General features: G+C 47.4%; 1 protein-coding gene across 1 annotated transcript in view; it reads right to left on the minus strand.

The window, feature by feature from the left end:
- LOC147899557 (uncharacterized) overlaps nucleotides 1–21,264 on the minus strand; it is a 406,773-nt gene that overhangs the window by 82,287 nt on the left and 303,222 nt on the right. The window lies entirely within an intron of this gene.

A 21,264-nucleotide genomic window follows, 5' to 3' on the forward strand; every position in this document is an offset into this window, starting at 1 on the left:
GGGGAGCGGGCTGAGAGGGCGGGGAAGGGGGAGCGGGCTGAGAGGGGAGGGGGCGGGGCTGAGAGGGAGAGGAGGGGAAGGGGGAGTGGGCTGAGAGGGAGAGGAGGGGGAGGGACAGAGGGGCTGAGGGAGGGGGAGGGGGAGGGGCTGAGGGTGAGGGAGGTGGAGGGAGGGAGGGGCTGAGGGAGGAGCTGAGGGAGAGGGGGCAGCAAGGGTCGGGGAGGAGCAGCAGCTCTCGGTGCCTCGATTAGCCTTTCTAGAATCGCCTCCTTGGATAATCGATCTCTAATTGCAACTCTGAGGCTCAGAACGATAAATTCCATAAGCATGACTGCTTCCATCCCAAAGGCTAGGCTAAAGGGTGTGTAGGTAGTGGCGACCTTATACGCCGTCCGATAAGCCCACAGTGCCGTGGTGAGTTTATGTTCCCAGTCGTTACGACTGGCCTTGACCGTGCATGTCATTGTCCGGCACCTGATCTTGTTTGAACTCTCAGCTTGGCCATTTGCTCTGGGGTAATAGGATGTGGACTTCCTTTGAATGATGAAGAACTCGCTCATTAAAATGCGGATTGTATCATTAATAAAATGTGTTCCTCGATTGCTCGCAATTTCGAGTGAAAGGATGAAGCACGATATCACATTCTCATACAGGAACTTGGTGGTGGTTGTCCATGCATCCGCCTTCTTGGTGGCCTTGGGCTCTATCCACTTGGTAAAGTAATCTGTGGCTGGGATTATATATCGGTCCAGAGTCCCTTTAGCTGCCGGATTGATTGGTCCCACGAAATCAATACCCCACTTTTCAAAGGGCTGATCTGTAAGGACTCTTGTTAGAGGCATATAGTCTTGATTGTGGGGAATAGAGGCTCGGTGGCAGGGGTCACAGCGTTTAACAAATTTGACCGCATCTATGAAGAGGGTTGTCCACCATAATTCTCCTTGCAACACCTTATGGGTTGTAAGCTCTCCAGCGAAGTGACTACCTATTATGCCAAAATGGGCTTCGTCCAATACCTCCACAAATTCATCCTCACAGACGCAGCGGTGCAGTACGCCATCCTTGCCCATACGACAGAGTTGGCCGGCTATCAATTGATATGGAGCCATGTCCTTGATGAGTTTCCTCGCCTGAACTTTATTAAGGGCCTTATCCTAAGGGAATTCGTTGACTAGGAAGATTCCGATCTCCCGTGCCCATTCCAGTACTAGGTCAATAAGGAATAGCAAGACATCTGGAAGATCATCTTCCACTCTCGTGGCCGGCTCTCCATTTGGGATATGGGACATGTGATCCGCCATAAAGTGCGTGTGTCCCTTCCTTATAGCGATGGTGAAATTGAACTCTAAAAGGATGAGCATCCACCACGTGATGCGTCCCGTCATGCATGGTTTATTGACCAAGTAAAGGAGTGCTTGGTGGTGATCTACAAAGAAGACAAACTTGTTTGCCAACAAGTATTGTCCAAACTTTTTAATTGCATACACCATGGCAAGTCCTTCTCGGTCCGTCGTGGTATAATTCATTTCGGCATCATTTAGTTGTCGGCTTGCAAAGTATATCGGGTACTTCAAGTTGAACTCGCCTGGTTGTGCCAACATGCACCCTATTGCGAACTTCGATGAGGGCTGCTTCTCTGTGCCAACATGCACCCTATTGCGTACCCTTGACACTTCCCTTCTTCTGCAGTTTGCTTGGCCTAATAGAGAAGTATCTTGCAGTCTTGGATTGTATATGCCTTGAAGTGGTTGGGGACCTGAAGTAAATCAACCTCCTCTTCCTCTTCGTCTTCCAAGACCTTCAATGAGGGCTGCTTCTCTGTGCAAGGAGTCTTTGGGGTTTTGGCTTTCGGAGCCTTATCCTTATGCAGTGGTTCAACTTCGGGTAGGGGCTCAATTGTATATAGAGGCGTCTCCTTTGCTTTGAAGGAGAATCCTAGGGGAGCCTTGGTTCTATCCAATGTGGCTCCCCAATTAATCGAGAACTCGTGGTGTGCGGTGATGGCACCCTCATACCTCAACCAATGAAGATCAATTTTCATTTTCTGTACCCCTTGGACCTCTTTTGGTGCCTTGAGGATGTTAATTAAAGGAACTATGTTCCCATGCATCTGGGGATCATGGGCCGCCATTTTTGTCCCTATCCTCTCAACCGCATCTATTGTAGCGAGGACATGCATCCAGCTTTGTGAGAACTTGAGCTCTGGTAGCGGAGCATACCAGTGCTCGTCTGGGTCCTCACCCAAGCCAGATTGGATAGAATCAAGGATCCTAGGGGAGACTTGATTCTATCCAGTCTAGCTCCCCAATTAATCGAGAAATCGTGGTGTGCGGTGATGGCACCCACATACCTCAACCAATGAAGATCCGTTTTCACTTTCCGTACCCCTTGGACCTCTTATGGTGCCCTGAGGATGTTAATCATATTTAAAGGAACTATGTTCCCAGGCACTTGGGGATCATGGGATGCCATTTTTGTCCCTGTCCTCTCAACCCCATCTATTGTAGCGAGGACATGCATCTAGTTTTGTGAGAACTCGATCTCTGGCAGCGGAGCATACCAGTGCTCGTCTCAGTCCTCACCCAAGTCCTTCTTGTTGCATGCTTCGAATACATTCAGGGAGGCGGTTCTCTGGGTAGTATTCGACTCAACGGCAAATAAGTTGCCAGTTATGGGATGGGCCTTCCATGTCCGGAGGTTGACCCAAATGATTTGGTCATCCTTGTGCAAATAGAACCTATTTGAGGACCAATCGTGAACTAGACCTGCCGCACGCATGAAGGGTCTTCCCAAAATGACATCGTAACCATCTGGCTGCCTTTGTAATTCCATTACAACAAACCAGACACGGTAGGAGAGGTCGAAGGTTTTGATCTTAGTGTCCCACGAAACCCCTACCGATTGGGCAGTTGCTCCATTGGCTAATTTGACAATCAGGTTGGTGTTTTCAACTTCAAGCCTTCCCCATTTAGCACAGCATTGTTTAGTGATGATGCTGACACCAGCTCCTCTATCCAAGATTGCTATGGCATTCTTGCTTTGGTAGGTAATTGGGAGCATGGCATTGGTGTTGTCACTCTCGAAGTATTGGACCAGCTTATTAACTGGGATCTTCACCAGGTTGGGTTCCTCGGTGGGGACTTCCACTACCTCGGCAGCCATTTCCTGGGGTGCGACCATCTACCCATTCATCCAATCGGAGAGGTCTCTCTAGAGGACAGGATTCCCCATGAGTCGGCTACATGCATCTTAAATTTTGTGGACATGAATGCAGCAAGCCTTGCTACATCTCGAGGTGGGGTGATGGGTTCTCGGCCTTCCGATTGCGGCTCCTCAAAGCCATAAAAGGACATAGGGTCCTCTTCCGCAGCTTGGTGCGACCTAGGGTCCTCTTTGAACATCTTGTGTCTTAAGAGCGACCTCCTTGCTAAAGTGCCTTCTGAGCCCTCCTCTACCTTCTCTAGTGTAGGGGTGGCTTTAGAAGCTTTGTTTTGGGTTTGGTAGTTGGAGTGCATGGTGTCCCTGCCCTTGCAGGTCCTGGCATTCATGGACTAGGTGTTGTGCCTCCACAAGGCGTTGCTTCTCAATTGTGGGGTCAAGGTATTCACTGTGCACTATTGAGCCTAAATTCTGCCCCCATGGCTGTCCCCCTTTTACACTACCCTCATCCACGAGCCAAGGGTCAGCTCGGCTCGGGGTACCTGAAGACGAGGTGGAAGTGGATACGGTGGCTGTGTCCTCTTCAGACCGACTCTGGATGATAACCCTGTCCGATCCCTTCCCGATTTTGATGGCACCTGAACAGCTCTTTTCATGTCGCTAAGCTGTAAATACCCTGTAAATATGCTAAAGTCAAAGTATTGAATTGACCATTTATTAGATCATAATTAAAGAGTTTTTCATTTGTGTTAATTATGGTCAAAGAGTTCCTTTAATCGTCAAAGAATTGACTATGGTCAAAGATACTTGACTCTGGTCAAGTAAGCCTGATTTCGGTCGGGGAGACTTGGTTTATTACCAAAAGGGTTAACTGTGGTTAACCAGAGAACCACAGAGCTGACTACGGTCAGAGAGTGTTGACTTCGGTCAACGAGACTTAACCAAGTTGTGCCAACTTCGGTTGGAGAGATGTGCCAGCTTTGGTTGGAGAGACTTGGCCATAATTAAGGCACCTCGACCATTGGTCAAAGCCCCTTGATTATGATCAAGAGTGTTGACTCTGGTCAACCAGAGAATATATATATATATATATATATATATATATATATATTTGTTATGTGTGCACATGTGTTCAGTGGGGACGCCCACCATGACTAGGATTAGTCCATAGTTTATTATTTGAATGCAAAGCACTAACAATTAATGGGTGCCATGGTGGTGCGCTTTAATTAATTGTTATAGGTACTATGAGGGGCTAAAGACCCAAGCAATTTGGAGCGTAGCAAGCATTTCGGAGGCCACCCGTGTGACCAAGTGCTAGTCCAGATTATTGACAAGTGGCATGTTGCCATTTTGGAATGAGCTTGAAGCTCTTTGTAAAATGGATTCACGTTTTGGAATTTGTAACAACAGCTCTACGCTGAAACGCTTGTACTCAGATTATCTCTGATGAATAAAATACCTTTTGGGGGGGGGGGAGGGTGGGGGGTTCCAGCCTAACATGTTGTCCTGGCCCTTAGTGTGTTTGCAGTGAGAGAGAGAGAGAGAGAGTAAAAGTGAAAGAGAGGGAGCTGTTCGTAGGGATGAGAGCAAGAAGATTGCATTGGTATCAGAGCCTTGGCTCGCTGTCTTTCATGGCATTGACAATCCGAGGAAAACGTGAGAACAGGCTGAAGCAACATCAATGAATTGCCGTTCCAAAAGCTTGCACGAAGGCCGTGCTAACGACGAAGAAAATGCCTACGTGACGCCTCTGATAGAGATTTCCAGATGACGCGTCACTTGACGCTGTGAGTATAGGAGTTATGAGTTATGCTAAGGACCGGTGCACTGGAAGGAGCGCTTCCTGTTTTCGTGCGATCGCAAGCAATTGACGTGGAAATAGTTTGTGCACAAAATTGGCGACGTGAGAATAGACCGGTTAATGGTGCCGCTCCGAAGATGGACGCCTTTGATTTCTCTATTGTCAAAGTAGCGTTTGAGCCAGTTGCATAGGCGCCGAGGCTTCATTGACCCCAAGGTGTAGAAAAGAGGGGGCATTGGAAAGTTGCGTTGAAGCGCAGTTCCCTTATTTTCTACGATCCCACCTAGTGTTTAACCTCAGCAACCAGTTTTCATGATCTCAGCGACCGCAGACCTCCCACCGACCTCAATACTCTGTGCAGCAACCTATGTGCTGAGTCCCTGAGAGAATCGTGCGTCTGACAGAGGATAGAGTTGGTGATTTTAACGCAGAGGAAGACACCTTCACGGGTAGCAACTTTTTCATGGAGGCGCAGGCTCATTGTCTGACGGAGACGCAAACAGAGATCATCGAGGCTTTCACGCAAGCGCGGCCTAAGAGGAAATGCTAGGGATTTGACAGAGTGACACATGGCAAGGTGGAGGATGTGTGTTGACGTGGCACTGATGACACGTGGCAGTGCACAGAACAGTGCTGATGTGTCATTTTGACATGTGTCAGCTGATGTGGCAAGTGACAGAGTGTAAGCTGACATGGCAGATGACCTGGCAAGGGTGATGTGGCAGAGACATGGCAGCCAGCCCAGCAGATGACGTGGCAAGACATGTGGCAGGCTGACGTAGCAGACCAGTGGTTAAGTTAACTTTGGTTAGTTGACCCTAGTCAGACGTTCAGTTAGTTGGTCTAACCAAATCAGACTGGTTAGACAAACCAGGTCTGACTAGTTTGGTTAGTGTAACCAGCTGGTTACTCATCCAGTTACTGTTTCCAAAAAAAAAAAAAAGGGGACAGTTGCAGAGACAGTTCTGGCCATCAGTTTCCACCTACCTGTCAGACTTTTTCCTATCAGAAAAAAAACAGAAGAAAATCAGTAAAATCAGAGATTTGCACAAGTAAAAAATGCATGCCTTTGTGTACAGAGAAGGGAAAATAGATGCATTCTGAGTGCTTTTTGCAGCAGCCGGAAAAGGGGCAACACAGTTGATGATGTTTTGGCAACCTTGTGGGTTTATGCTTTGAGTTGACAGCCCATTACTGGTACAAGTTGTAAATGCAGTACACCTCTTGTTGAGGTATTTTCTCTTTGAAAAGCAAAGGTTGAGTGCTCAGTTGCATACACAGTGTGTGTGAGAGTTTGCAGATCTCAGACAAGTTGCAGAGATGGCTTCACAGCAGCATGCCCAATCATCCCATGAGAGAACGGCAGAGTCTAACCAGGTACAGCAGGCAGAGGCTATACACATAAATAAAGAGAATGCCTACAGAGAGTTGATTACTCAGTTGGGAGAGGCAACAAGCGATCCCTTGTTTCGCAGGATGGTACAACCTCTCTTTGAGGAAAAACTAGAGAAGCCTCCCTTTGGAGTAGATCAAGAAGAAGTGGTGGGCAAAAAGAGATCTTTGAGTTCTACTCCTCTCTCCATAGATGATACATTGGGAAAGAGTAAGAAGTCTTGCCATAAGGACAACAAAAAGTGGAAAAGAGCAGGTCCTCTTCCCAAGAAGAAAAAGGCAAAGCATCATCACAGTTTATCCAGTTCATCTTCTTCTAGCTCTACCTCTTCATCCTCAACATCATCTTCTTCTTCTGGATCTTCAAAGCCAAAGCATAAGAAGAAGAAGAAGAAGAAGTCCGGTAAGAAGGTAGAGACTAAAGAATTCAAAGATGGTGGGAAGTCAGTAAGATTTGCCACTTACAATGGCCAGTATGGCCAAGCTGAAAAGGCAATGCAGTTCATAAGGCAGTTTGATGCTGCCTTCAGCCTGGAAAATTTCAATGAGTCCTCAAAGCTTCGTATGGTTGGTTTGCACTTGACTGGTACAGCCAGTGCATGGTGGATAGCTAAAACAGCCAACTATGTAGCCTCCAGGAAATGGAAGGACTTAAAGAAAGCTTTCTATAAACAATTTATTCCCAAACAGTTTCGGGATCATGTCCTTCTTGGTTGGGAGAGCATTCATATGGAAGCACAAGATATAGTCGAGTCTTACGACCAGAAATTTTGGGACTCATACTTGCAGGTTTCGCCTTTCAAGAAATTTTTTGACGAGACTCATTTTAGGAAGTACCGGGCTAGACTCACTCCAAAGATACAAGCCCAAGTGAGCACAAGATATTAAAGAAATATCAGATCTTATGCATTCAGCCAATGTGGCTAGTCTCGTGTACATGGAGGATCCTACTATTGTGCCTTCACTACAGGTAGGGATACCGAGGGATAAGAAGCTAGCGACCTAAGTTTGAAACAAAAGAGTTTCCCAAGGCTTAGAAGAGGGGATTTCAGTCTCAGAAGCCAAGGGGAAACTAGGTACAAAGGCCCTATAAGGGAAGACCACAGTTTACCCCTAAACAGATTGAAACTTTCAAGAAAGAGGGTAAATGCTTCTGATGCGGCAAAGAGGGGCATGTCGCTGCCCAGTGCCTAGAAAAGCCTTCAACTCCGAAGGGAAAAGAGGCAGAGAAGCCACGGGGATTGCACAAGCCAATGGCAAGAGGAATTCTTGACATACTGGGTCATGTTTCAAACCCAGAGGACGAGAATTGCTGCTATCATGGGGCAAAGTCAGAGACCAGTAAGTGCTGATTTTATTTGATCCAGGGGCTACCGATAACTTTATATAAGAGGATCTAGCCCTGAGGCTGGGAATAAAGACGGAGGAGTTAGGCAGGGCTCTGGATGCCGACTATATGTTCTGTGGGAACCCTATGCCAGTCACTCCCTTGATAGGGAAGCTCCGTCTTTATGTACAGAGTTATGTGGATCATGAAGACTAACTTCATTTCTCCATTGAAACATCATGTTGTAGTCTTGGGTATGCCTTGGTTTCATCGCAAGGTAGTAAAGTTGACTCTTCCTGAGAGAGTGCTCGAGTTTGTACATAGGGGCAAAGTACATCGTGTGGTTGCTAGGAATAGAGGGGAAACTATTCCCATTGTATCAAATAGTTTGGTTGGAAAAGAAATAAAGTCAACTTACTTGGTTTTTGTAAAAGAGAGAGATGTTGAAATGCATGCTGAAATAAGTGAGGCAGATCAAAATAAATTTCAATTTCTTGAAATTTTTAAAGATTGCTTTTCTGACACTTTGCCAAGGGAGTTACCCCCCGAGAGACCTGAGGATCATGGCGTAGAACTCATTCCTGGCAGCGAGCCACCTAATAGGCCCCCATACAGAGTTAGTGCAACTCAGCGAGAGGAGATTATGACTTAGGTGCAAGACTTGTTGTCCAAGGGGCTGATTCAGCCCAGTTCTTCTCCTTTTTGTTTCCCTGTACTGCTGGTACAAAAGAAAGATGGCTTATTCCATATGTGCGTTGATTACCGCACACTGAACAAAATGACCATCAATAATAGATTTCCTATCCCGCGCATTGATGATGTGCTGGATCAGTTAAATAGAGCTTCAGTTTCCAGCAGGATAGACTTAAAGAGTGGCTATCATCAAGTGAGGATACAGCCTCAAGATGTGCATAAGACGACATTCCACACTACTTTTGGGTTGTATGAATATCTGGTGATGCCTTTTGGATTGACTAATGCCCCAGCTATTTTCAATAGGATGATGGATCGTATCATCCGACCCTACAGACAGCTCACTAGTACCTTCTTCGATGACATAATTGTCTTTTCTAAGTCCGAAGAAGAGCATAAGGAACATCTTGCCACAGTGTTTCAAGAGCTTAGAAATCATCAGCTCTATGCAAACAGCAAGAAAAGTGTATTCTTTTCTTGAAGAGATCCATTACTTGGGATATATAAAATCCAAAGATGGGATACGTATGGATCCGGCAAAGATCCGAGCCATTTAGGAATGGCCAGAGCTGAAAACTGTGCATGAAGTTCGTAGTTTCCTAGGCCTGTGTTCTTACTATAGAAGATTTATCAGGCATTTTGTGGATATAGCCGCTCCACTCCACGATCTTACTAAGAAAAATGCAGCTTTTAGATGGGGAATTCCTCAAGAGATAGCATTCACCACACTCAAAGAGAGGCTGACCATAGAGCCAATCTTAATAGTTTCAAATTTGTATCAGTCATTCGAGGTGGATTGTGATGCTTGTGGGGAATGTGTTGGGGCTGCATTGCATCAGAATGGTCATGTAGTGGCCTATGAAAGCAGGAGACTCCGGGATACAGAGAGATGTCTGGGAATCTATGAGAAAGAGTTGCTAGCTGTAATTCATGCCATCCATACATGGAAGCATTATCTTTTGGGGGCAAATTTTATTGTTAAAACAGATCACCAAAGTTTAAGATATTTTATGACTCAGACAAAACTCTCCGAGAAGCATATGAAATGGGCAAATATGCTGTCAATGTATCATTTTCAGATTGTCCATACCCCAGGAGTTTGGAACAGAGTGGCAGATGCCTTGTTCCGAAGACCCCAGGTCAACAATGTGACTATTGCTTATCATCAAGACCTCGAAGACATGAGGGAGCAATATGCTAATGATGTAGATTTTGGTGAGATTTTACAGCAAATGCAAGAGGCTAGTCCACCAATCACTATTCCCTGAAAGATGGGTATCTAATGAAAGATGACAAGCACTAGAGAGGTATTTCTTTTTGCCAGGGATGCGAAGATATACATCAATTTGTTACTGAATGCCTTACGTGTCAGAAAGTGAAGTATGATCGACGGAAGACACCTGGCCTACTTATGCCTCTTCCCGTGCCTTAGGCACCGTGGGAAAGTATTGCAATGGACTTCGTTTTTTATTTGCCAAGATCAAAGTCAGGGAATGATGGAATTTGGACTTTCAGCAAGCAAGCTCATTTCATTCCGGTTCACAAAACCATAAAGGCAGATCATATGGCTAAGCTTTTCATGGCACATATCTTTAAGCACCATGGAATGCCTAAGTCCATTGTGAGTGATCGAGATCCCAGAATGACCAGTCTATTCTGGAGAGCTTTATTTGGTAATACGGGGACGAATTTGAATTTTTCTTCTTCTTTCCATCTCCAGACAGATGGTCAAAGTGAGGTAGCAAATTCTACAGCATTGGATATGCTGAAATGCTACGTGGGTGACCAAGGTTTAGACTAGGAAAAGTACCTACTATTGGTAGAGTTCGCTTACAATAATACAGTTCACAGCTCTACAAGGAAAGCCCCCTTTAAGGTCATCTATGGGAAGGTGATTTTGTCACCTATCCTAAGGACCAAAGATGAAATTTTTGAGCTGATCAGTTTGTGAGAGACCTCCAGACAACTTTCATCCAAGTTCGGACAGCAATTTAAAGGTCTCAAGAAAAGCACAAAAGAGCTGCAGATAAGCATAGGAGACAGTTAGATCTCAAGGAATGGGATTGGGTACTTTTGAAGTTCGAGAAAGCTAGGCTCCGCAAGTTTAAAGGCAAACAAAAAGTTTATGCAAAGTTATCTCCCAGGTACTATGGTCCTTTCAGGGTTACAGAAGAAATAAATGAGGTTGCATACATGTTAGCATTGCCAGAGCATTGGAGGATTCACAATGCTTTCCATGTGAGTCTCTTCTAAAGAAATTCTAGGAGCCAGAGCCTATAGAGCCAATATCAAAGGATCCACCAAAAGTGGATGAGCTGGAGGAGGTCCTTCAGCCAGAGCAGATTGTGTACCATATTGTACGCAAAGGCCCTCAGGGCAAGGAATTTTACAGGTATCTTGTAAAATTCAAGAATTATACGGCATTGGATGCCAAGTGGATGGATGAAGACATGTTGTCCGATCATCCACAGCTTTTGGATGTTTACAAGGAAGCTTTTCAATTGAGGTCAACTGAATAGAAGTCAAGGGGATGTCACCAAGCTATAAATATCCTATAAATATCCTAAAGTCAAAGTATTGATCATAATTAAAGAGTTTTTCATTTGTGTTAATTATGGTCAAAGAGTTCCTTTAATCGTCAAAGAATTGACTACGGTCAAAGATACTTGACTTTGGTCAAGTAAGCCTAATTTCGGTCGGGGAGACTTGGTTTATTACCAAGAGGGTTAACTGCGGTTAACCAAAGAACCACAGATCTGACTACAGTCAGAGAATGTTGACTTCGGTCAACGAGACTTGGCATGTGCCAAGAGGATTAACTACAGTTAACCAAGTTGTGCCAACTTCGGTTGGAGAGATGTGCTAGCTTTGGTTGGAGAGACTTGGCCATAATTAAGGCGCCTCGACCATTGGTCAGCTCTTTGTAAAATGGATTCACGTTTTGGAATTTGTAACATCAGCTCTACGCTAAAACGCTTGTACTCAGATTATCTCTGATGAATAAAGACATGTTGTCCTGGGCCCTAGTGTGTTTGCAGTAAGAGAGAGAGAGAGAGAGAGTAAAAGTGAGAGAGAGGGAGCTATTCGTAGGGATGAGAGCAGGAAGATTGCACTTTTCCTAAGATCGGGTTGAATCTGTATAACATTGTATGGGCGGCCTTCACAGCCAAGTGTTCATGTCCCTATCCCGCTGAGGGGTGGGAGTTGTTTGGTACACCGGGACGTACTGTTTATCTTAAAGGACGTAGTGACTTATCCGGTCAGGTTGGTATGAGGACCCTTCGTATGGGCTGAAGTCATTTGTTGACGGGGCATAGTTCTTCTTCCTACTTGCTCGAGGGTTCTTCAATAATTACTTGGTTCATAGGAGTGATGTGAGGTGGTGGGGGTTGAGGGCCTGGAACAGGCGGTGGCAATTTTGGGCCCTATATTGCCCTTGGTTGGCAAGGGGGCTCCTTGTATTGCAAGTTGACCTTGGATGAGATGGTTAGGTGGAGTGGTTAAGGTCAGGGATTGCCTTTGCTAATACATCGGCTGGGAATTGACCCTCGGATAATGGCACTAGAGGTCTCATGATTCCCCCATCTGGCACAGTAAAGTGTCGGCCTCACCCTAAGTCGTGGGCACTTGTTCGTAGGGTGGTTGCACGTGCACAACCCGCACCACACGTTGTCTCTTCTAGGGGACAGGTGAGGATTGTTGGGACCTTCTCTTACTAATCCTCCCTTGAGTTGTAGGGCCGCTCTATTCAAGAGATCGGTGGCCACCTCATCTATGTTTGCCCCCTTAGGAATAGGGGCTGTCTCCTTAGACTCTTTTGGGCTAGTTGCCTTGCCGGTATGAGAAACACTATCAAAGGAGCTACAAGAGACTTCCCAGGTTAGTCCTTATCCTTTTATATTGTCATCCAAGAGTACAACGGTCTTGCTACACAACTCAAATGACGTGGGCTTCAAGGTGAACAGAAGGTCATGCAATTTTGTGTCCCTTAACCCAATGAGGAATCAAGGCAGGAGCCGTTCGTCGCTCATTCTCTCATGTGGTTCACAGCAAGAATTCAAATGTTTAATCCTAGCGATGTGTTCCCGTAGGGTTTTGTGCTCCTTTTGCTTAACCTCTTACAACTGGTTGATCGGACTCCATTTCGGGCCAGTGGGAACAAATCCCACTATAAAGGCCTTCCTTAACGTCTCCCAGTTGATTTTTTCCTCCGCTCCTAAGGCCGTGTACCATTGGCCTTCCTTACCATCAAGACTTAGCCCGAATTCGTTCACTTTATCCAAGTCGCTGATGTCTCCAAAGGTCTCGCAAATCCGCTTGAACCTTTCAACATAGGAGATAGGATCTCCTTCTCCTAGAAACAAAGTGATGAGCTTGGAGATGGTAATCGGACAACTTCGTGAAGCAGCATTAGTGTGTCTTCCCATAACCACTTGCGACACGGTCCCCCCTTCCTAGTGCTTGCACTAGGATCCTCATTGCCTCATCAGTGAGTATTGTTTGTGGTGCACGTGGAGGTGCTTGAGGGGCTGGCACGACACCATAGTTGGGTGGTCCTTGGGGTGGATTATAGAAGTTTATCGGTCGAATAGGTATTGTGTTCGCTAGTACTAGCCTTGTGGGATCTGGAGCCGGAACTCGTGGTGGGCTTGGGTTTACTGGACTCATCGGTATGGGCCTTGGCATAGGTATGTTTACGGCCTATAAGGTGTGGCCATGGGGAAGGGAGTACCTTCTAGAGCCCCTCCCCCAGTTGCATACAGATTAGGACGAGGAGCCATTAGGTGTGGTAAGGTGTTTTCCCCAAAGTCCATCTGATCATTCCCCTACCCATCGAGACTTGGTGGCCAAAACCTGGGTACCCAGGACTCAAAAGTTCTCGTGAAGGAGAGTTCACCCTTATAGAACTAAACAGGCGGCCCTGTAGGCTCTTCAATTGAGACGGGCAAGGGATTGCTTTGGGCAGTGTCTAATGCAGAAGTTGGTGGGGGGTCTTGTTGCTCTTCGGTCATTCTAGTTTGCCTGGTGAAGAGATTGACTAGGTCGCGGTAAGACAAGCCGAACCATCCCATAAAATTGGAGAATGACTCCCTCAGACATGCGGTTGTAGTGGAAGGGGTGGGGGATTGGGGCCTACTAATTGAGCTTGAGTTGGGAGCTATAGTGGCTCCGAGATTTGGGTTCTCCCCACCTCATTGAGTCTTCTGAACTTGAAGTGTCGCCCTATGATGAACCGTGTACCGAGTAAGAGCTAGGGGCTGAGATTCTCGATGAGGCTAACACTAAGGTGGTTCCTTGGCTCAATATCAGGTTGTTGGATGCACTATCCTCTGGTTCTGGCTCAGCTACTAGGATTTTTTCAAATCTCAATAGCATGTAGGTAGCTAAGGGTGGATGCTCTCCAAGAGTTTCAACCTGTGGATTTTTCAATTTCCTCTGTCAGTCAATCTGTCAACCCGGCATGCTTGCCGTCTTAGTATCCCGGTGTGTTCTGGAATACTAACCCTATGTGCGTGGAGTTGGTAAGGTTGCGCATGCGGCGGGTTAGTAGCCCGGCGTATGGAGAGCTGAGATAGGTCGAACCTCGATCGTGTGTGCTTCGGTCTTCTGTCGCGCCGTGTACGGTCTCTGTGTCCCTCGTTTGGCAGTGCTGTGTCGGCTACCTCCGTTGATCCATATATCTCTCCTCCTTCTCTGTCCCAGAGTGCCCTGGGGCCGAGTCAAATGCATAGAAATCTGTGACCCATCTCTGCGCTCGGTCTACCTCGGTACCCTGTGGTGCGGTGGTCCCATCCTTCTGCACTCTGATAAATTGTAGTAGTATCTCCCTGTGTCGTCGCATCTCCATCAAGTAGAGCCCAATGCAGGCTTGGTCCTGGAAGTGGATCAGTCGTGAGAGTGGGCCAAAGCCGTATCCCTCCTGAAAAAGGCAGTGGTAGCGTCCTCGGATCTCATAGTAGGCTGGGCAGACACACAGAAAGTGCTCCTCTGTCTCGACCGTCCCCATCGTGCACAACCTGCAAGTCCGTTGTTCTCTGGGTATGCGTGCAACTCTCCCTGTCTTGATCCTCAGCTGATGGGACGAGACCCGCATCTGTCCGATGGCAATCCTCAGTGCCTGTGAGACTCCTCTGTCCTCGAGCTACTGAGGTCTGATGATGAGCCCGTCTTCAGATACTCTCAGAAAATGGTCATAGTAGAGCTGGGTCTTGGTGGGGAACTCTTGGTTCCCCCCCCAAGTGCGAGATGTGTGGAGCTGGAGGAGATCTAACCGTATGATGTGGTTAATCTCATCTCGTGGGATCGACTCGGGTGGTGCATCCATGCTATATTGAAACGGGGGAAGCCGATCCATCTGAATCCCGTGACTGGCGAACCATGTGGTGATGCGTGCAAGCCATGCTGTACCTGTCCCACTCTCAGATAGTCGTATGGAGGACTCTAGTGCCAGTCTCGGAAGTCTCTCACGAGGTAGGTCCCAAACTCTGTGGAGGAAAGTCACTGTCAGAAAGATGGCATCAACCTGGAGAGGGGTCATGGCAAACTCTGCCTGTACTATCTGATAGGGGACTGAGGGCTTACTCCGAATCATCCTGGAGCCCATAATCATGCAGCCACTCGAATCTCTTCCACTCTGTTGCTGAAATATCACACCCCCAAAACGATGCCGCATACATGGTGGCGGTCGGCCTCACTAGAGTGTCGAAAAGCCAACACTTCGTCGGTGGATCCTGGAAGCATTGTCGCTCTAGTCGGGCCAAGGCACCATGCCCTCGTGTGACTCGTGCTCTGGTTGCGTGGGTCATCGTGAAAACTGGCCCTATGAAAACTGTACCCAAGTATGTGTAGGACTGCACAATCTCCACTGGCTGACTCTGGTATGTAAAGCTATGTCAATGAAGCACTCTGTAGGAGGTGTTGAAGATCATGACCTTGGTCTTCCCAAGGTTAACCATCAGGTCTCTCTCTCTGCAGAACACCTCTAGGGCATCTAGATGTCTTTGTAGTCCCTCTGCCGAAGATGACAGGAAGACTATGTCATCCGCATATAGTAGAATCATCAAGTCCGCTAGTGGTGCTCCCTCGCCTCCTAGGCGGTCTATGAAAGATGTAATCTCATCAATATAGAGTCCGAAGAGAGTCGGTGAGAGAGGACACCCCTGCTTTACTCTGATCGTGCTCTCAATCCAGTCTGATAGGCCTCCTGGGGCACGAACTCTCCCTCTAACGGACTCGTATAGGCTCACCACTCCCCAAATCAGAACCTTTGGAATCTGCATATCATGTAGTCTCTTGATCATGCGGGATCGCGGGATAGTGTCGAAGGCCTTTCGAAAGTCTACAAAACAAGCATAGACTTTATGGCGTGTCGACCTCGCCTCCTCAATGATAGCCCTCAAGGTGAAGATGTGGTCTAGAGTGGAGTGCTGTCTCCGGAAGCCTGCCTGCCCTAGAGCACGCTGCCCATGTGCCTTTGTATGACTACTGATCTCCCTCTCCAGTATCGATCGATATATCTTGGCCAGCATGTGGCCAATCATGAGAGTGCGATAGTTCCCAGTATCCATGGGGTCACATGCTTTGTGTATCGGTACTATGGTGGTGGTACTCCATGAGGGTGGGAAGCCGTGACATAAGGCATGGTTGAACATCATTGCTAGTACTGGAGCCAAGACCTTCTGTCCATGATTAAAGTGCTCAGTCCGTAGTCCCTCATGGTCCTGTGCTCTCCGGTTATGAAGCCGGCTGAGTGCAACCCACACATTCTGTGCAGTGAACAAGTGGCAAGTGGTAGGCCGGGGCATAGTGGACATATCAGGTGGTGCCTGTATCGGGACATCATAAAGAGAGCATGCATAAGTGTGCCAAACGCCAGGGTCTGTGATGGGTATAGGTGGCTTCCCCTCCGATAGAAGCCCCCATCCAATGGTGGGATCCCCCCCTCGAAATGAACTGATCACCTCGTCCATTCTATGAATGAGGAAGGCCCGATGAGAGGCATTCACAAGGGCAAGAGCATGAGAAACATAGACGACACCACTTGAAAAGAAGGAAGTCTTCTTTTCCTCAAACTTGCATACTTACAACTTAAGTACAAAAGTCGAATTTCTAGCTTTTATTTTAGCACCTTTTGAAGGGAGGGCCAACCCTATTCCTTCTCACCACTCTCCCTATTTCTCATGTTACAACCACCTGGCCATGCTAAGGCAGGAGTCCATTCCTAGTCTAACCTTTCTTCCTCTCTTGCTCTTGGGGTGTAACAAACACAAAAGCGGAACACAATCACAAAATCCAACCCTCAACATGTATAAGACAGAATTAAGCCACGTAACACAAGGCCTGTTGTACCAAGGTGAAGGAAGGTGAAAGGAGGGAAACACGAAAAGGAGAAGTGTTGGAATAGCGATTAAAGGACATATCAAAAGAAGGAACCACAAATCAGTCAAGGAAGGGAGCGGGTTCATGGTACAAGGGGGGGAAGAGGGGAGGCACAAAGGGGAAAGGCCTGCAAGTTGCAGCGAGAGGCAAAGAGGATAGGTGCGTAGGGAAGGGCCGAATGCTGCAGGGAAAAGAGGGGGGGGGGGGGTGTGGAGAACTGCAATCTGTAGGAGAGGGGGAGGGAGGAGGTGTGATAGGGAGGGGGGGAACTGCAATCTGTAGGGGAGGGGGAGGGAGGAGGTGCGATAGGGAGGGGGCTGAAGGCGCAGGAGAGGGGGAGGGAAGTAGATTGCACAGGTGAGGGGGGAGCAGATTGCGAGGGCAAGGAGGAGGGAAAAATCACAGATTTCGAGGGGGAAGGACAGATTTGCATAGGTAGGGGGGGAGCTTGCGCAAGGGAGGGGCTATAAGGGAGGCACTCCAGGGGCAGAGAAGAGCTGTGCAAGAGGAAGGAAGCAAGGCAGCCTCGGGCAGAGGGGAGATGCACAGGAGGAGGGGGCTGAAAGCAAGTCGCAGCAGCAAGGAGGGAGGTGAGGCGCAGCAAGGAGGGCTGGAGGAGGCTGATGCACAGCAAAGGGGGATGCAGGAGGCTGTTGCGAGCTGAGGGAGATGATGCTCTGCAAGCAGGAGGATGCGGCGAAGCAAGGGGGCTGATGGAGCTGATGTGCATCAGGAGAGGGTGGGGCAGGATGCAAGTAGAGTAGCTGCCAAGGGTCACCAAGGAGGACTGCAAAGCGATGAGAGGGGGGCGGGGAACTGAATTTAGAAAGGGCAAGCTAAAACTAGCAGTGGTTGGGAGCTGAGGGATGTGGTGGAGGTGAAGGAAGGAGGGTGATGGGAAAAACCATGAGGCAAGGTGGCAGAATTTGAATTGCACCGCCCGCCAGTGCTGGTTTTTTGTTTTTTCATGAAAGAGACTTCTAGTAAGTATAAAAGAAACCCGCGTGAGTAAGCTTAAAGCGGAAATACATCATGCTGGGCATGAGAAAAAACACTCTAGAAGAGTAAATAAAAACTCAAAATGAGCTGGAGAGAAACCAAGGTTGGGGCTGAAAATGCCACCTCAACCTTGATGTAGTCTCTGAAAAAAGGGGTGAGCCCCTCCATTCCATAAGGAATGTAACCCTCCTGGCAGAGGCTGCCCGGGAGGACCCCTGCATGCTCGCCCAACTGGCCATCAGAGTGCGAACAGTATCGGCCCAAATACTGGCCAAGGTATGAGAAGGGTAGACCTGTGATCCATCTAAGGCCTTTGTGCATATGGCCCGCCAAATCTTCGAAGTAGTAATACTAGCCAATATCTCCCAAGCAGAATCCACATCAGCATGTATTGGTCTATATTGGGAGATAGGCACATCCTCTAGAGAGCAAGACTCAACTAGGTGTCGTCAAATGGAGATGGCCTAGGAAGCATCCTGCCACTCATAGAAAATCTGAGGTCCTAACAAAGAGAGCCAAGCCACCACTGATCCCCAAGTCATGAAGAAATGAGAGGGAATAAAAGTGCTCAGAATTCTGGCAACCCCTATCCAAGTGCTGTTAATTTAATATGCCAGCCGTGCATATTTTATGTTAGAGAGAGAGAGAGAGAGAGAAAGAAAGAAAGAAAGTTTATTAAAGTCTTCGGGAGACCAATGGGTCTATGAGACTGTGAAAATTCTGGTACAAACGAGTTGTGAGGGTGGAGCTACTAATTGAGCATCCACACCAATGCAGAATGCAAAAAGTGCAAAATGATAGTATTAAGTATAACATAGTCATATCAGTGGTCGACTACATATCCATCTCATCATCATCATCAGGACATTAGGGTGGATGAAGCAATGGCGGAATGAAATCGGCGATAGAGTGTTGTCGGCTGCTCACGGGTGTGGCCCTGTGACGTCTCTTTCTCATAGCTCTGCGCCTAACAAGGGCTACAGTAACCCCTGTCAGCCGGGCTCCGACTCTGAATAGAGAGGGGATATCCCCAAATGTAATATGCATGTCAACCCTCTGTCTGAGCTGTCGAGTCATTGGCTATGAGTGAAAGTGAAGATGAGGACTCGGAGGAAGAAGAACGGCGCAGGTGGAGTCAGGTATGGTGGGAGGCCCAAGTAGAAAGGAGAAACGGATCCGAAACGGCGGCCAAAGAGACAAAAGGGATGACCAGTAGAGGGAGGCAAGCGGAACCATGTCGTGGGAGTGCGAGATGCGTCCCGAGTAAGACGACCAGCAAACAGGTGACTTGGGGTCCAATCGAGGCGATGGATGTCGCAGAAGATGCGAGGCCCGAAGTGAAATCAGCCCTGAAAACAGCTCCAAACAATGCTCATTTGATAGGATCTCTATATGCAATGGCCCAGGAGGCGCGTTGGTGAAGACAGGTGATGCGAAACCCCGAGACGCTATAAGCGTAGTGAAGACCCAAGGCGCGAGAAGCGCGATCACGAAGTCCAGAGGCGCGAAAAGCGCGGTGATGGAGACAAGAGGCGCGAGAGGTGTGGGAGGCGCGAAAGAAAAGAAGAGCAGTGCCGTTGTACCAAAGTCAAATCATATAAACACTCAAGGTGAGGAGGTTGTGATGAGGAGCACAGGAGGTGCAGGTCCAAGACCAAGTGGCGCGGTAGGCGCGAAGGCGAAGGCCAAAAACGCACAAGGCGTGCAGGTGACCAAGGAAGACGAGGTAGGCGCGGGAGTGAAACAGATAGGTGCACAAGGCGCAAACGGTGGAAAGGGAGCACAAGTGACAGGGTTAGGCGCACAAGGCACGTGCAGTGGACAGGTGACGGGTAGACAAGCCATCATGCACAATCTTAGCGGTGATAATGATAATGTAATGTGGGTTGTTTCCTTTCCACTCGACCCATCAAAAAATTGGAGAGATTTCTTGAAATGTCTATTGCAATTTATGAAAGCACATTCCTAGTTTATAAAAGATAGCATGATGAAAGCTAGTGAAGACATGATCAAAGAGCCGATATAATAGATGCATAGAGAAAAGGCCCTAATAGGAGCATAGAGAGTACATCAAAGAAGAAATTTAAGGCCTAAACTCAAACTTAATTGCCTATCCCATGTTGCACCTAACAAGTGCAAAAAGAGTGAAAGGAGAACTGCGCTCATCTTGCAGGCCTCATGTTTGCATGCACGCGTGCATACACATACACACACATTTTTTGGGTGAAATCATACACAGGAGAATTTTTGGCTCTAGATAGATGCTAGATTACCTCGCTCATGGTTTACCTTTCGTAATCCCCAAAGGGGAGATAGGACCAATGTTCACTGCCAAGAAAGCTTATCATCATCTTCTACCACAGCCATGGATTCAAGAGCGTGGCCTTTATTTTTATTTTTTTAAAAAGAAGAGCGTGGCCTTTGTATCTGGCGTCTAGACAAATCAGTCGCTTGGTGGAAGGTTTGTCTTGGTATATTTGGAACAACAAGTTCCTGCTCAGACAGAGGCTTTTCTTGTGGCGGTGTTTGGTTGGTGCTTTACCAGTGGGTTCTTTCTTGGCTGCCAGGCGCATTACTTCTTCACATTGTCCATCTTGTTCGCATCCGAGGGAGCAATCCTCCATCTACTCTGGACTTGCCCGGTTGCCCATGATTTTTTTCCCATATTGGGAACTTACCTTTGTGCCCGATTTCCTACCATTGCTTTTGGTAGGCAGTTTGGGTTGTTTGGGAAATATACCACTACCCCAAACTACATTCAGGTTTTCAATTGCTGTAGTTATTCGGCTCTATGGTCTTTATATCATGCCCGTAACTCTCGGCTCTATGGACAATCCACTGTGGATGTTTATCATTTCTTCTGTTCCTCCCTGCTAGAAGTGTTCTTTCACTGTTTTTAGTTTTCTTGTACGGGATTCTCTATACCGTTTCTCTAAATAGCATCACATGCCCATCCATCCTGCATTTTCCACTGTCCAAATCCATGCTATGGCTTGTTGGATCCCCCCGTCTTGGTAAAGTTTATTCAAGATCCTCACTCTCCTCTAACAAGCCCCCCAATGTGTTAGAGAGTGGTTTGAGATCATTCTAGAATATTAGTGGAACCCCCCCATGGCAACATAGTACCTATATGGCCGTTCGAGTATCCATCATGATGATGCTGGCCAAAGGAGTGATGAAAACTCTGCCTCTCGTCCAGAAGTATTTCACTATTGACCTCCAAAATATTTAGTCCACAATAATCCCCTTGACTAAACTATTTTAAGCTCTGTCATGGTGGGAGGTTTCGTGTCTTGACTCAAACTCATGTCACGCTAATTGTACAGCATCTTAACCTCTTGTCTGGCAGGTTACTTCCTCACACGATGGGGGTTTGTGCTTTTTGACATATAGCTTATAGGATGTAATTTGCTACCAATGCCCCTCCACTTCCAACCTCTTGCCAAGGCATAAGGTTCTTGCCCTTTAGCAAAGAAGAGGGACACCTATCTCAGAATGCATGAGAAGAGGT

This window comes from Dipteris shenzhenensis, chromosome 8 (genome assembly GCF_047967505.1).
Source record: "Dipteris shenzhenensis isolate YYH24624 ecotype China chromosome 8, Dip_SZ_1.0, whole genome shotgun sequence".
Classification (NCBI taxonomy): domain Eukaryota; kingdom Viridiplantae; phylum Streptophyta; class Polypodiopsida; order Gleicheniales; family Dipteridaceae; genus Dipteris; species Dipteris shenzhenensis.